The 15,363-nt window shown below is 38.4% G+C and overlaps 1 protein-coding gene across 7 annotated transcripts in view; it reads right to left on the reverse strand.

Moving 5' to 3' along the window:
- The window catches only part of SBF2 (SET binding factor 2), a 331,511-nt gene that overhangs the window by 233,433 nt on the left and 82,715 nt on the right, over nt 1-15,363 (reverse strand). The gene's annotated exons all lie outside the window — the stretch shown is intronic.

Here is a 15,363-nt window from a genome sequence, read left to right on the forward strand (position 1 = left end):
TAATGTGGCAAAGTGAAAGCAATTTTTACACTAATCAATACTATCCTAAAGGAATGTTGAAAGCTAGGACCATTTTGTACCGAGCCACTACACAACAGAAAGCATGTAATCAATAGCCTTCAACTTATGTTTTCCACATTTAAAGCATGGTACAATAGTAGGAAGAATGATCTTTTCTCTTGCACAAATCTTGCCTTTTCCTACAGAAGAAAAACAAATTCTCTGTTTTATTTATCTTACAAATATATCAAGCAAATAGAAAATTTAATATTATTCTGATTTCTGAAGGAAACTGCTTTAACATGGCCAAGTATTTCACATACACAAAGACCTGTCTAATATTCCATACACATTTTAAATCCAAGAAAATAAGATATCTCTAATAATACTACCTATCCATCAGTCTTCACTCTGGCAATTTCTGCTTCTCTTGGATGGTTTCAACATAATTTCAGAGGTAAGCAGACACAAAACACAAGCATGCTTGCAAGTCAATTGCTGGGCGGACACAAGAGGCCCAAACTCCTATTTCCTCCTCTACTCCGAAAAGAAGGAAAAAGCAGCAGAGCTGAACAGTTACCTCTTCTGTAAGGCAGCACCCACCCAGGCAATCAGCAGTTACATTCAAACCAGCCAAGCAGAGCACACACAGCTCTAAAATACCACTGTATTTGCAGTCTCTTACCCCGTACGTGGATCATAGGAGAAACAGGGTAAATAAGGAAGCAAGCTGATACCACTGCAAGCGTGAATAAAAGTTTGATTTAAAATCAAACCAGATACTTAGGAAACCAGTTTTCATTAAACTACACATAGAGCTTCCTAAATAGCAAAGTTGAAATTTGCAACCATTCAAAATATCTTTTCAGTTTTAATAATCCATGCTGACCCATCACATTCAATTGGATCACCCTTTCTCTAAAGTTGTATTACAAAACTTTGAGATTAAGCATTAAAATTTTTAAACATTTTCTTGTGAAATTCTCAGAGCTATACTTCAATATTATGAAACAGTACAAATTCTGCATTAGTAGTAGCAGTCCATATGTGTTGCTTCCTCTGCAGACACCCAAGCAGCAGCAATGAATACATTTTCCTGGCTTTACTGTAAAAAACAATTTTCAGTCTGACACAATTCAAGTCTGCTAGCATAAAGCAATTCATAAATCAATGCTATGGTGGAAAAAAAATAAGCTTCCTTTAGGCTTCCTGTTAATTTACACTTTGAGTTTGCTTCTATCTTAAAACACACAAAAAATTTTACAAGGTGTTTAGGTAGAATCAATCTGACAATTTAATAATAAGTATTTTCTCCAGTTTATGTACTTTTACACTTAACATACTATGATTTTCTCTTGAAAAAAAGATTTAGCAACAGATGTTCTTGGTACAATGGGCATATGAATTACACAGAGTAAACTCCAAACAGCAACCTTACCCGCAAGATAGCACATACTGATTACGATTCCCAAGGGCAGCACGCTGCAGAACTGCAATCATTCTACAAGCGGCTGGCAGTAGTCTCAGAAGCGTGTCTTTAACTTTCCAGGTGTCTGCTGGAAATACAACACAGCAGTGAGTAAACAACCTAGGAGGTTCCTGGAGTGTGTGGAAGATAACTTCTTGACACAGCTGGTGGGTGAGCCAACCAGGGGAGGAGCCTTGCTAGATCTGTTGTTTATGAACAGGGAAGGGTTGGTGGGAAGTGTGATGGTCGGAGGCCGTCTTGGGCTTAGCAACCATGAAATGATCGAATTCTCAATTCTTGGTGAGGCAAAGAAGGTGCTCAGCAAAACCACCACTATGGACTTCCAGAGGGCAAACTTTGGCCTCTTCGAGGCACTGGTTGAGAGAGTCCCTTGGGAGACGGTCCTGAAGGGCAAAGGGGTCCAGGAGGGATGGACATTCTTTAAGAAGGAAATCTTAATGGCTCAGGACCAGGCTATTCCCATGTGCTGCAAGTCAAACCTCCGAGGAAAATGACCAGCCTGGCTGAACAGGGAGCTTTTGCTAAGAGTCAGAAAAAAAGGAGAGTTTATCATCTCTGGAAGAAAGGGCAGGCAACTCAGGAGGAGTACAGGGATCTTGTTAGATCATGCAAAGAGAAAATTAGAAAGGCAAAAGCACAGCTAGAACTAAATCTGGCCACTATTGTAAGGGACAACAAAAAATGTTTTTACAAATATGCTAACGGCAAAAAGAAAGCCAAGGAGAATATCTATCCTTTAATGATACAGAAGGGAACGTAGCCACCAGAGATGAGGAAAAGGCTGAGGTACTTAATGCCTTCTTTGCCTCAGTCTTTAATAGGGAGACCAGTTATCCTCAGGGTACTCTGCCCCCTGAGCTGGAAGGCGAGGACGAAGAGCAGAATATACCCCCCTTAATCCAGGAGGAAATAGTTAGTGACATACTACGCCATCTGGACACTCAGAAATCTATGGGACCTGATGGGATCCATCCAGGAGTACTGAGGGAACTGGCAGAGGTCCTTGTCAAGCCACTCTCCATCATCTATCAGTGATCCTGGTCAACAAGGGAGGTCCCAGAGGACTGGAGGCTTGCCACTGTGATGCCCATTTACAAGAAGGGTCAGAGGGAGGATCCAAGGAACTACGGGCCTGTCAGCCTGACCTCGGTACCAGGGAAGATTATGGAATGATTTGTCTTGAAAGCGCTCATGTGGCAAGTCCAGGACAAGCAGGGGATCAGGCCCATCCAGCATGGGTTTACGAAGGGCAGGTCCTTCTTGACCAACCTGATCTCCTTCTGTGACCAGTGGATGAGGGAAAGGCTGTGGATGTTATCTACCTTGACTTCACAGCAAGGCCTTTGACACTGTGTCTCATGGCATACTCCTTGAGAAGCTGGTGTCTCATGGCTTGGACAAGTGTACTCTTCGCTGGGTGAAAAACTGGCTGGATGGACAAGCCCAGAGGGTTGTGGTGAATGGGGTGAAATCCAGCTGGTGGCGGGTCACAAGTGGTGATCCCCAGGGCTTGGTGTTGGGCCCCGTTCTGTTTAAGATCTTTATCAGTGATTTGGATGAGGGGATCGAGTGTACCCTCAGCACGTTTGCAGACAACACCAAGTTGGGAGGCAGGGTCGATCTGCTTGAGGGTAGGGAGGCTCTACAGAGAGATCTGGACAGGCTGGATCGATGGGCTGAGGCCAGTCGTATGAAGTTCAACAAGGCCAAGTGCCGGGTCCTGCACTTGGGTCACAACAACCCCATGCAGCGCTACAGGTTTGGGGAAGAGTGGCTGGAAAGCTGCCTGGCAGAGAAAGACCTGGGGGTGCTGGTCGACAGCCGGCTGAATATGAGCCAGCAGTGTGCCCAGGTGGCCAAGAAGGCCAACGGCATCCTGGCCTGTATCAGAAACAGTGTGGCCAGCAGGAGCAGGGAGGTGGTTGTTCCCCTGTCCTGGGCACTGGTGAGGCCGCACCTCAAGTACCGTGTTCAGTTTTGGGCCCCTCACTACAGGAAAGACATTTAGATGCTGGAGCATGTTCAGAAGAGGGCAACCAAGCTGGTGAGGGGCCTGGAGCACAAGTCTTATGAGGAGCGGCTGAGGGAGCTGGGGCTGTTTAGCCTGGAGAAGAGGAGGCTGAGGGGAGACCTTATCGCTCTCTGTAACTGCCTGAAGGGGGGTTGTAGTGAGGTGGGTGCTGGTCTCTTGTTGCGGCAAGGGAGATTTAGGTTAGATATTAGGAAAAATTTCTTTACTGAGAGGGTTGTCACACATTGGAATAGGCTGCCCAGGGAAGTGGTGGAGTCACCATCCCTGGAGGTATTCAAAAAGCACGTAGACGGGGTACTCCAGAACATGGTCTAGTGGGCATGGATGATAGTTGGACTCGATGATCTTGAAGGTCTTTTCCAACCTAAATGATTCTATGATTCTGACCAGCAGTTCTCCCCACTTCATAATCTCACATTCCCTTGTTGATTCATCCAACCCAATTCATTTCGTGAGGTGACGGGTGGTGCAGGAGGTTGGGGTCATGCACATAGCGGTTTTATTCTGCTGTTCCTTGCCTCTTGGTCATTTTCTTCTGCCAGCACAGACCTACAGGCTAGAGTCCCTCCAGGGGTGTCCCCAACCCGGCACACATCACAAGTGGCCAGCATCCCACAGCGGGGGTGCTTCCTCTGGCGTGGAGCGCCTCCTTCCAAAAGCGTGTCTCTAACCATGTCCCCAGCAAAGTCCCCTTTCACATCTCCTGCCTCTCATGGCTGTTGCTCTATCTTAAATACACGTAAGCACATGTGCCACCAGTTCCTCTAGCTGGCTTAGGTTTTGGCACACACTGGGGTCTTTACACCAGTTTCAAAGCTGGCTGGAAGCAGCTCCGACTGCCACAGGGTAGTTCCTCACCTCCTCTCGTACAACTTGCCCCCTGTTCCCAAAACTTGGCAATTTATGACCAGTACAGCTATTCCTGATTTTTCAGTCTTGGAGGCCACCGTTGGGAAAACACTCTTAAAAAAAGAAACACTTTCTATCTACCTCTAGTTCAAGTGCAACTGATTTAGTATCCAAGTTTTCACAAAAATTAGAAAATGATCCTTTTCAGAAAGGCTCACAGAAGTCTCAAAAACATTCCAGATATTAAACAAAGATAACGGCCACAGCAGTTAAGATGAATCTTCAGAACATCATCAATTTAAATGTAAGGAAAGATCAAAGTTAGAAAAAAGAGTTTATGGAGGGATGCATGAAGGATACATCATAGAAATGCAACATTATAAAGGAAAAAAATTAAAGTGAATAGTTCCATACCTAAGACATGAACATCAGAAAAAAATAAGTATTCACATCCATCAGATGTGAAAAGAAAAAAAAAAAAAAGAAAAAGAAAAAATAAAAAAGCGCTGTTAATCCTTCCACAGAAAAGTCCTGTAATAGAAATTTACAAATCTACTTATAATGCATAAAATCTCACTTATTTCACATGGTTTCTTAAATTGTATACAATACAGATAGATGGGAGACACTCTTTCCAGTGTCAAAGAATTTGATTTGTTTTCAGGTGGGGGTGGGGAGGGGGGAGGATTTGGGGATTTTTTAATTTTTTTTTTTAATGAATCTGCACTCCTAAATCAGGGAAATTCTTCAAAATCTCAGAGTTTTGTATGTTTGCAATTACAAAGTAAAATTCATTGTAATTTGATACATTTGGAAAAGAAATAAAATTATTATTTTCAAATACACAAGTTACTGAACTGCAACTTGCATTCTTTGCAAAATTTAGACCCGGTAACACTTGAAAGAACCTCCATTCTACAGGCAGTGAAGACCCAGCCTGCTCTTGCCACAAGAAGCTTCTTACTTTGATTGGAAGTGTACTTCACCCAAATACAGAAATTTACATTTAATCCTTACACAGAAGCAAAAAGATAGAGAGAAAAGGTCTGTCTTACGCACTATTCTCCTTTACATGAATACAAATACAAAGTAATTCACTTAACGCTGCTACACAAGATTAAAACCTGTGCAAGAGAACACTCAGTAGCTGCAGTTCTCTTTAGTAATAAAACCAATTCAGTACAGTATGCTCACCACAATTTTTCCAGTGATTTATAGTGTACTATATAATATGTGCCACTATATAGAAATGCCATTCTCTGTTGGCATTTTTCAATCCAACTAGTTAAATAACAGTAAAATCATAGCAATTCCCTAAATTCCGTGGTTGGGGTGAGGGGGTGTCAATGCTACGTGCCTTCAGCTGACTTTTATTGAGTCAGTCATCTTTCAGTCAAGCACTTATGTCTGAATATACCAGATTATTCAAGAAGTGGCTGCAATATTACATTCTCAACTGTTTTAGCACAACAGGCAGAAACAGAAAAAAATTAGATCATGGAATTTCAACAACAGCTATAATTTGTTTCAATATATGCTACTAATAACTACTGACAACTTTCCAAAAATATCAAGGCCACATACCAAATGTTAACTCATTGTTAAATCAGGCTTCATTCACATCTTTATTTTTAATGATTTTTCAAACACAGAGGTTGTTGGGTTTTTTTAATTCTTCTGATCAAGTATTTGAAAACATGTTTAATCAATAATGCAAATTTGAAGACCTCTATTAAAGAACAAATTAGAAAATCCAAATGGAGGGGAAGGGAGAGAGACAACACTTATATGTATGATTTTACCCTTCCAGTAATGCCTATGGCTTCAGTATATATTTAAATGTAACCACTGGTCTCCCATATTTTGTATAATGGGTACAGTTACTCTGAGCCTACATGAACTGAGGCTCACTACATCAGGTGGGCTTCAAAAGTGCATACACTGACATTGTGACAGACCGCATTTTCTGTACAGCTCATTTGGTTAAACTAGAGAGGGGAGTACCTCAAGTAACCTCTAGCCCACTCTGGTCTCTACTGCTTTCACCAGACAAGTAACAGCCTTTGGCCATTTTTTTCTGATAAAAATAAAATAAGGCGATTAAGATTTTACCATGAATAAGTTTTAGATCCCAACCATGTTCCCTCCACTCTGTACCTATCCTTTCCAAAGTCTTCTTTCAAGCCCCTTTCATTGATTATTAACACTAAAAGGACATTCCTTCAATATCCAAGTGAAATTCCTATGAACTAAAGCTAATTAACCAAATGTGACACCACATTAAAAACACACACACACTGAACAGCCAGTGGACACCAGTAGTAATCTCCTCAGTTAGTGCCTGCCAGTATCCGTTTTACAGATCCCAGATCTACAAAGATTCCATATGTCATATGTTTTGCTCTTCATTCCACTCCCTTTATTGAGAGTGACAGGAAGAACTGGCATTCATTAATATTGACACCTTGTCTTTAAATTGGAAAAATGGGTTATTTTGGGTTTAATGGATTCAGATAGCCACAGCCACCAGGAAGTACCTTTGTATCATCAATACAAAAATTTCTATCTTTTGGTATCCTTTCAAATAATGTGCAAGCTGCCCAAAAACCTAGTGGAAACCCTAGAGCTAGCACTGCTCACTGAATTCAAACCAATTACACAGAAGTTTCTGGAAGTTTTTGAAACCACTTAAACTCAGATATACACATCACTCAGACAACAAACTACTTAATATAGTATACATGTGTGGGAGCACAGCATGCAGATCACTGCATATTAACAATGTGTTCCACATAAAAGAGTAATTGATTTCATTATTAATTACATAAGCAAAACATGCATGGCAATAACAAGAACTCAAAAGACGTATTTCCAAAAAAACTACTGCCATTACTATTGTTAAACACCCATATTGTTATCTTCATACAGTTATTCCTACAAAAGCAAAATTATTCTTACACTTCAACTGAAGTATTTTGCATTTTTTTTCTTTAATTTTGTAGTAAAATATATGTCATATAAAGTAGGGTAAAAAAATTGTGAAGATATTGCAGCAATTTTGAAAGTTGTAATTTTAGACCTATAGTAATGAATTGAAATTTCATTTTCATGAAGGGTGCCAGGTAATAATCATCATCATGATCACCCAACAGTATCTTTACCTTTAAGATGGCTTAACTCTTTAATACCTTAAGAATCAAAGCTGACCACACAGTAAATCAGGCTTCAAATTTTTAGACATTACATTCTTGTCCCTGTACAATACATACACATAGTGAATTTGCCCAAGACCAAAACTGAAATTTCAGCCTATAAGAATGCTGAATGATCAGTCCATACCTTCAGCTATTAAGGAAAAGGCAACTTTACTCCCCAGCTATCCTCTTCTGATCTGCCCTCCTTCTCCTTCCCCTTTTCCCAGCTTTTTCTTTAAACAATACAAACTTGCAACACATTAGAATTCTGGCATAATTTGCTGGTTCCTGAACCCTAGTCCCCTAGACTCCCTTCTTATATAAATCTTTCCCCATGAAAGGTCACATGCCATCTCTTGCTTGCCCTTGAAATTCCAGAAGCGAGCTGTTAATGCAACTTACATTCCAAATTAATGAGAACTGTGATAAACTCTGTCTTTTCTCTTACAAACCCCTGATAAAAATACATTTGAGCTCTAAGTATTGTTAATCGTACATGCAAGGCTTTGAACGTAAGCACATTGGTGATCTCTTACAAAAGATACCATTTTCACGTCTGCGCAGAAGAAACACACTACAGATGACAGAGAAAGAACATCAGTAATTATGCCACACTAAATACTTTAAAACGACCACTATAGATCCTACACATAAAGTTAATAAATCATTTTCAGTATTGAGAAATACAACTTCACACATTCAAAGTTAGAAACATACTGTCAGTGTGAAAGACACAGATGGAGGTGGTGGAGTACAGTACCGCTTATCTTTCTTCTCAAAACAGTACCTAGTGCTACAGAGATCACCAAAATCTGCTGCAAAGTAAAATCCTTTTCATATCAAAGTTCTTAAACAATTTGAAACAGCAAAAGTTTTAAACTATCGAGGATTCTTGTCACTTTTTGGAAAAGCTCTTCACGGAAGCATGAAGACAATTCATGTTCCATCTTATGCCTCCATTTGTAAAAGGGAATAGAAACGTACCCAAGGTCTCCCCATACCTTTAAAAAACACAAATCTTGATGCCAGAAGACAGAAATACCACAAATTATATCCCCATTTTAACTCAGACCCAATACAGAAGTCAGAGCTGGAAGCAAAGTGAACAAGAGGCCAAAGGAGAACTAACATTAAATACTTAAAAAGAAAAATATTTCTTTGATGGGCCTAAAACACATCGCACGAAGTTCTGAAAAAATCTGCTCAAGCCCATTACAGCACATCATTACGTGCATCTTAAAGTCTGAAGTAGCCTCGACATTGAAATTTACATAAAGAGCATTTAACTCTGATGTATTCTAGAGAAGAAGGATTTTATTGCGGCCTAACAGCCACAAAAGGTTAAACAAAATGTTGGTATTTTTAGGAAGACAGAGTGAAGACAGGCTTCCCACAATGACCACAGACACTGTTTGTACAACTGGCAAAATTCATAGTCAGTTGTTCACCTTAATCAAGTCAAAGAAATACATGCAACAATCTTGGGAACTTGAACAACAGATGTTCCAGAGGCTTGCCATATTATCAAGGATACAACAAGTAAGAGGCTAAGATGATCCTCAGGCCCTTTTCATTGTACACAGGAAAAATTTGTTGAACTTACCAGAAAAAAATAGTAGTATTTCAATCTTCCCCCAAATGTACTGGCACTGCTAGTCAGGACTACCTGAAATACTTGGACGGTCCAAATTCCTGAATGTCTTGATATATGTTTGATTTTGGTACTTTTCTATTTTGCAGAGCTGGTAACACATCTCATACACAGGGGAAAGAAGCATAGAGAAAGTGATCTATGCCCCCAAAGGATGTACAAGAAACAAGCTCAATCGATACTACCTAAACCTTAGATTAGCACTTTATTCACAGCATCACCCTTCTGCAATAGATATTCTCCTACTGCAATAGATATTCTCCTATGCAGGTCAACTATGATCTTCATTATTCCTGGGTATCAGAAAATATTGTATGCTTTGTAAATAAAGGAAGAAAAATATTCTAGCTTGTATTTTAATTAAGCTGAAGCCGGGGCGGGAGGGATGAGGAGGTGCAGAATACAGCAATACGTGGTATATTTTATTCCACTAAACCAACAGGTGTTTCTGCTGAAACAATAAAAGTATGTTTGAAAAGTCTGGGGAAAATTCACATTTAAGGATGAACTTAATCCACTGAAGTTGTATCAATGCAAAGTGAAAAGAAAACTGATAAATACCATAAAAAGCAGAAGAGGAAGGAAATCAGAAAAGGGAAGCATGGGCAGAATGAAGAAGGAATAAATAGGGATGTTATAATCATCACCATAGGTTAGATGGGGTGTCCCTCTAATACTCCTTGGTATTACGCACAACAGCACTGACTGACAGTACACACAATGGTTCGGTCAGCCAGGACTCCATCAGCTTCTAACCCCTCTGAAGGGCCACATACCAAATGTCACCAAGTCAGTATTATACCTGAAAAACTGCTAGTCATGTAAAGTGCCGTCTCATTTGGAAAGCCGTGCTTAAGACCAAAACCTTAGTGACCAGTTGCAATGACTTCATTGACATTTTTTAACTGCAAGCTCTGTAAAAAATTATTTCTTTTTGCTGCTATTGCATCTACTTGTTTTTAATAGCCCATGTAGTAACTTCTGCAATAACATGAAGTGTCCTTTAAAAAGTTTTTCTGTCCTAGGACCTATGAAGGTATCAGTTACTATTGAGAACCTTTCAGTACCATCATCCTCCACCTTTCACTAGGATTCCAACTCGCCCAAAATTTTATCTGGATAAGTTACTGATACAATTACCACAGCTTGGCTGTAACAGCTGGATCTCAGGACTCTTCCTTCCAAATAGATGTTTGGGACATGATATACTTCTGGACATACACTGTATTTTTGCTGGGTGGACAGTAACATGGCTTTACAAAAGTCTTAAAAAGGAAATAACAGACAAGAGAAAACAACCGTGAATGTTAAAACATTTTCAAGTTACTCCCTACCCAACGGTTGGCATAATATTCAAGAAATTGGAAAAAAGCTTGGGGGGGCTGGCAGGGAGAAAGTTTCGTCCTCACTGACAATTCCCCTTCTTGTTTGCAAACAAATCACTTCTGCCAGCTTCTGGATAGGAAGGAAAGATCAAACTTCAAAATAAATGTTCTATATTAAACAAACATTCTTTTGAACACAGTGAACTGAGCAAGACTTCCCAGCTGCCTTGGAAAAATCTTTTAAATTTATTTTCAAGGAAGGTATAAAAATTAAGATGACGAAACTGTACTCAGCTTTGTACTCTGAATCAATGTCTTAGAGCTTCTCAGACTGCTCACAGAAAAAAAGAAAATCTAGGCAGCTTCCCAGTTCTAATGAAGAATATATATTGCTTTGCTTTAGAAGTAACACTGCCCTATTTATTAAATCTGATTTCTGTTTTCAGTGAGTTATCTTCGTCCCACAACCACCCTTTGATTTATCTTTAAATGATACACCCAATAATTAAAAATTAAGCTCCACTTTGACATTTCCTAAACATAACTGTAAGATTAGAATTTTACCCTAAAACAATTTCACATTTTCAATATCATTATTTCAACATATTAATCAACACCATTTCAGCATACAAAATTTTAATACGTTATATAGAACTAGCTTGAGTAAATACTTCTACCTTTTTTATTTTTGATTAGTTGGTTTTTTAGCCAAACGCAGATTGCAAGGTTAGAGTAAGTATACAGATATTTACACAGTCCAGAGCTGTAAGTAGCTGTAACTGTAATCTGATTTTGCTGAGTATAAAGAAAAGCTATTCACACTCTAAAATCCAGCAAAGAAACAACTTCACAAAAAAGGCTTTCTACATTTAAAGAAGTCTGTTCACCTGCTAAAACTTATTTTTCTAAATCACTTTACAGGAGTATAATATGTAAGGAAGAATGTATCTACAACAGTTCTTCTGTATCAGTACACATTTACAGGATTCCTGAATATGAAGATTCAGGTCTAAATGCAATAACCCTAAACATGTTGAAACATTTGTTTTACTTTTTATTTTAAGTACAAGCATGTTTTAACCTCTTTTTTTTTTTTTTTTTTTTTTTCCTAGGAGCAGAGTAGAAAACAAAGCTAAACTGGGGCCAGGGGGGAGGGAATCCCACATTTATTGGACTGCCTATATGCTATTTGTTCAGATATACAAAATAACATCTTACAGCTTCTGGAAGTGTCTAATCATGCTTGGCAATAGTCAGAAAAAGTCATAATTGTATCTATGAATGACATCATACAGATAACAATCCTAAACAAAGTTCAGGCCCAGCAAACTGAATATGCAAATATATACTACGCTCTATTGAAAATGTTAAGAATATAGTTTAGGGTTTTTTTAAAATCAACATCACTCATACCTGTGTAAACATTTACAAACAAGGTTACAAAGCCAACACAAAAAGAGATTCCTTCTGTGACATTCTATGGAAATGTGAGAGAGTCATGTAACAAAGAAAAAAAGACAATGCTGCTCAAAGGAATTTCATTTTAAGTGCCATCTAAGGTATCATAATAAATTATTCATTTTGAAAACCCATATATATGATCGTGAAATTAAATTTTTAATAGGTCCTTCCAGACTCCGCAGAATTTAAGCAAGTTGCAGACTGAATTCTATATTAAAAGTCTGAAGAAGTTTCCTAATATAGCAATTCTATTTTCATTTTAAAAGTGCTAAATAACAAATTAGAGTAAGGGAAAAATCAAGTCCACCAAAAAAACAAACAAACAAAATCCACAAAACTTCAGCACAAAAAAACATGGAAAATCTGGATGAGGAGAGGAAAAAGTAGCACTGAGAGCAACAAGCTACTGAAGCCTGAATTCCTAAAGGGCTTGACCCCACTCATTAGAATCTCAGTCTAATAAGGTCTGAGCACTGATAAATTTTTCTTGCACCTGTAACACCTGCTCCATAGCAGTCTGATATGCAACAGCATTTTTATTGTACTGTAAGCTTTTTCTAACTTTGAATACTTGTACAGTTCTTCTATTGGACTACCTATTTCCACAAAACTTATCAGAACTCAGTATTTTCAGCATCTTCTGAACTACTAGCTCTTTCGCTTTAACAGGGTATCTTCACCCTTCCTCAGTTGCTTTCCTTAGGAAATGAGGCTTACGTAGTGCATACTGCATTAGTCTATCAGCTTCTCTCCACTCCTTTCAGCTGTTAGCTATAAACATACTTACAATAAAAGTAGGAATACAAAACCTGAAATATATTGATAGGATAAAGTTACTATTAAACTCAATACATCATAACACTTCCTATTTGTATTGCTTACTTAGCATTTGTCTTGCTTATTCTAAGATTCAAGCAGGGAAAAATTTATATTACAGAAACAGTGTCTTGAGTTCATTAAATTCTTCCAGTACTGATGCATATGCTACCAGAATAATATTAGATCTAGTCTATTTGACAGAGTAAGATTAGTAGTAGCTGGATATACAGCATGGAATAGGCAAACACAAAGTTTTGGGTTGGGTCTTCTTTTGTAAAAGATGTGTAAACTCTTGGACAAAGACATTTTTTCTAAGACAAAAAAGAGACTTCCCTTCAAGCACGCATTTGTATCCAATGGTCTGAACAACTGGTTTTGTTTGAGGAAGGGAGTCACAGAGCTCAAGATCAGTCAAAAAGGAGAGCTCCAAAACAAGTTCTCATAAAAACAGGTGATTCAAAACAGCATTCCAAAATGAAAGACAAATATTTCATGCCTATTCAATCTCTAAATAAAAAGTGGAAACAATGGAAAGCAAATGGGTTTCTCAAAATGTATACAAAATTCCATATTTTCCCTGTTAAAGAGATTCATAAACAAACACTAAGAGGAACGCAAAAAATTTTTTTGCTCCAAAAATTACAATGGTTTGTGTAACATCATTTACGACCTACTGTCAGAAGGACTTCAAGCAAACATTCAGATTGTGTGAAGAATCTTATCCCTACCGCAGTCTATCTTTGAAAAAAGATAGAATTAGATTACCAGTGTGAAATATCACCTGAAAATTTTGCTGATGAGCAAAACTGTCACTGTACAAGACCAAATGTGTCTTCTCAAGCATTGACTTGTTTCAAAGGCACCAGGGAGTCGGATGTATCTAATTAGGAGGGAATGCAATGTTGCAAAAGAGTAAGCAAAACACTTCCCAGAGCTGGCTGATAACTTTAGTTCAGTGTAGGGCTCACCAACATACAGACCCACAATAAGTGAGCAGAGAGTATATTTTTTTGAGAGACAGAAAGAAGATTCTGCACAGATTTTCCATCCCATGAGGAAGAGCAAATACAGCATTAGAACATAGTTCTAGCTATACCAAGTTCACATATTTGAAGTAGAAGGTTTGGACTCTGTTTAATGAAAGATTAATCTTCACTACAAATCAGACACTTTTTTTCTCCTTTTAAATTGAATACATTCTACCTTTCCCTAAGTCTTCATATACCTTTTAAACTAAACTCACCTGTGTAAAGAACATAGGTGTAGTAAGAAAAGAACACACAGTTACGGGTTCACACAGCTTTGTATATCTGACCTCTAAGCAAAAATACTGACATAAATGGCCACAGCATTTCAAGGTATTTTTGTGAACTTTTTAAAAATATTTTGACAGCCAAACATTTTGCAGCTGCCTGTAACATACAAAAAGCTACATAATTAAAGGGGTTTTCCTTTTAAAAATCAACAAAAACCACAAATCAATGTAATAAAGCCAAGCCATTTGTCATTACTTAGATCTCTGGTTTTTACGTAAATTACCTGAAAGATTACTCATACATCCAAAAATGCTGGCTCTTTCTACAGAGTTAAGTTATATGACCTAATCTCCTTGAAGATTAGCTTGCTAATGAGGTAGACCTGAATAATCTGTTTTTTAACATCTTTATTGGTTTGATGCTAATGTCACATCTAGCTGAGCAAATAAAGTAAGTTCACTAGAGTAACAGGTAACCAAAGAGCTTCCTCTAACTCTTCTACCAGGTAGAAAGGTGTTGAGTTACCCATCACAATCATTCTCTCTTTGGTCAACACACTGCACAGAATTCACTACACGATTCCATTTCCACATAAAGATCTCAGTTGAAAACTGTATTACCCTGCTTTCCATAGGAATAAACTTATGCATCACATACAAGTTCCTTAAGGGGAGTCAGGGGCATAAATGCAAGAGCACACTGTTTTAAAAATAGAAAGAAAAAATGTAAGGTTCAGATTTAATATACAGTGCTTAAGATACTCATAAATAAGGAGGAACTACAAGTTAACAACCTTCAAGCTTTTATTTTCCTCAAATTAACCTGACCTTACAGACTTTAATAGGTGGGATCCTGTTAGTTAAAATGCAACAGTGCACACACACAGATGCAATAGTGGTTACCACAATTTTTGTTAGAGGAACAGAATCGCATCAGCTTCAGATTTGAAGTTTTTTCATTTTGGTGGCTGTCTCAGGAACTACTACTTTATAAAGGAATAGCATCTGTATCATCTACTACTACAGTTTCTAAAAAACAAAGTTTTATTTATAATGACTGCTGCTGCATTGAGCTGCTTCATTAGTCTGATATAAAATACTTATCCTACACCAACTGCAGACGCAGCCCTGAACCTCAGCGCAGAAAACTGGGTAAAACCCAGCTGTGGCCACATCATGTGATGTGAGAACATGCGTAGCATGAGGCTATGTTATCGTGGGGGCGACTTGCAGAGAGGGAAGCTAATAGCCCATTTCCCCCTCCCCTTTCTTCTTTTTTTGCCTACTA

The sequence above is a fragment of the Accipiter gentilis genome, chromosome 17 (assembly GCF_929443795.1).
Source record: "Accipiter gentilis chromosome 17, bAccGen1.1, whole genome shotgun sequence".
NCBI classification, from domain to species: Eukaryota; Metazoa; Chordata; class Aves; order Accipitriformes; family Accipitridae; genus Astur; species Astur gentilis.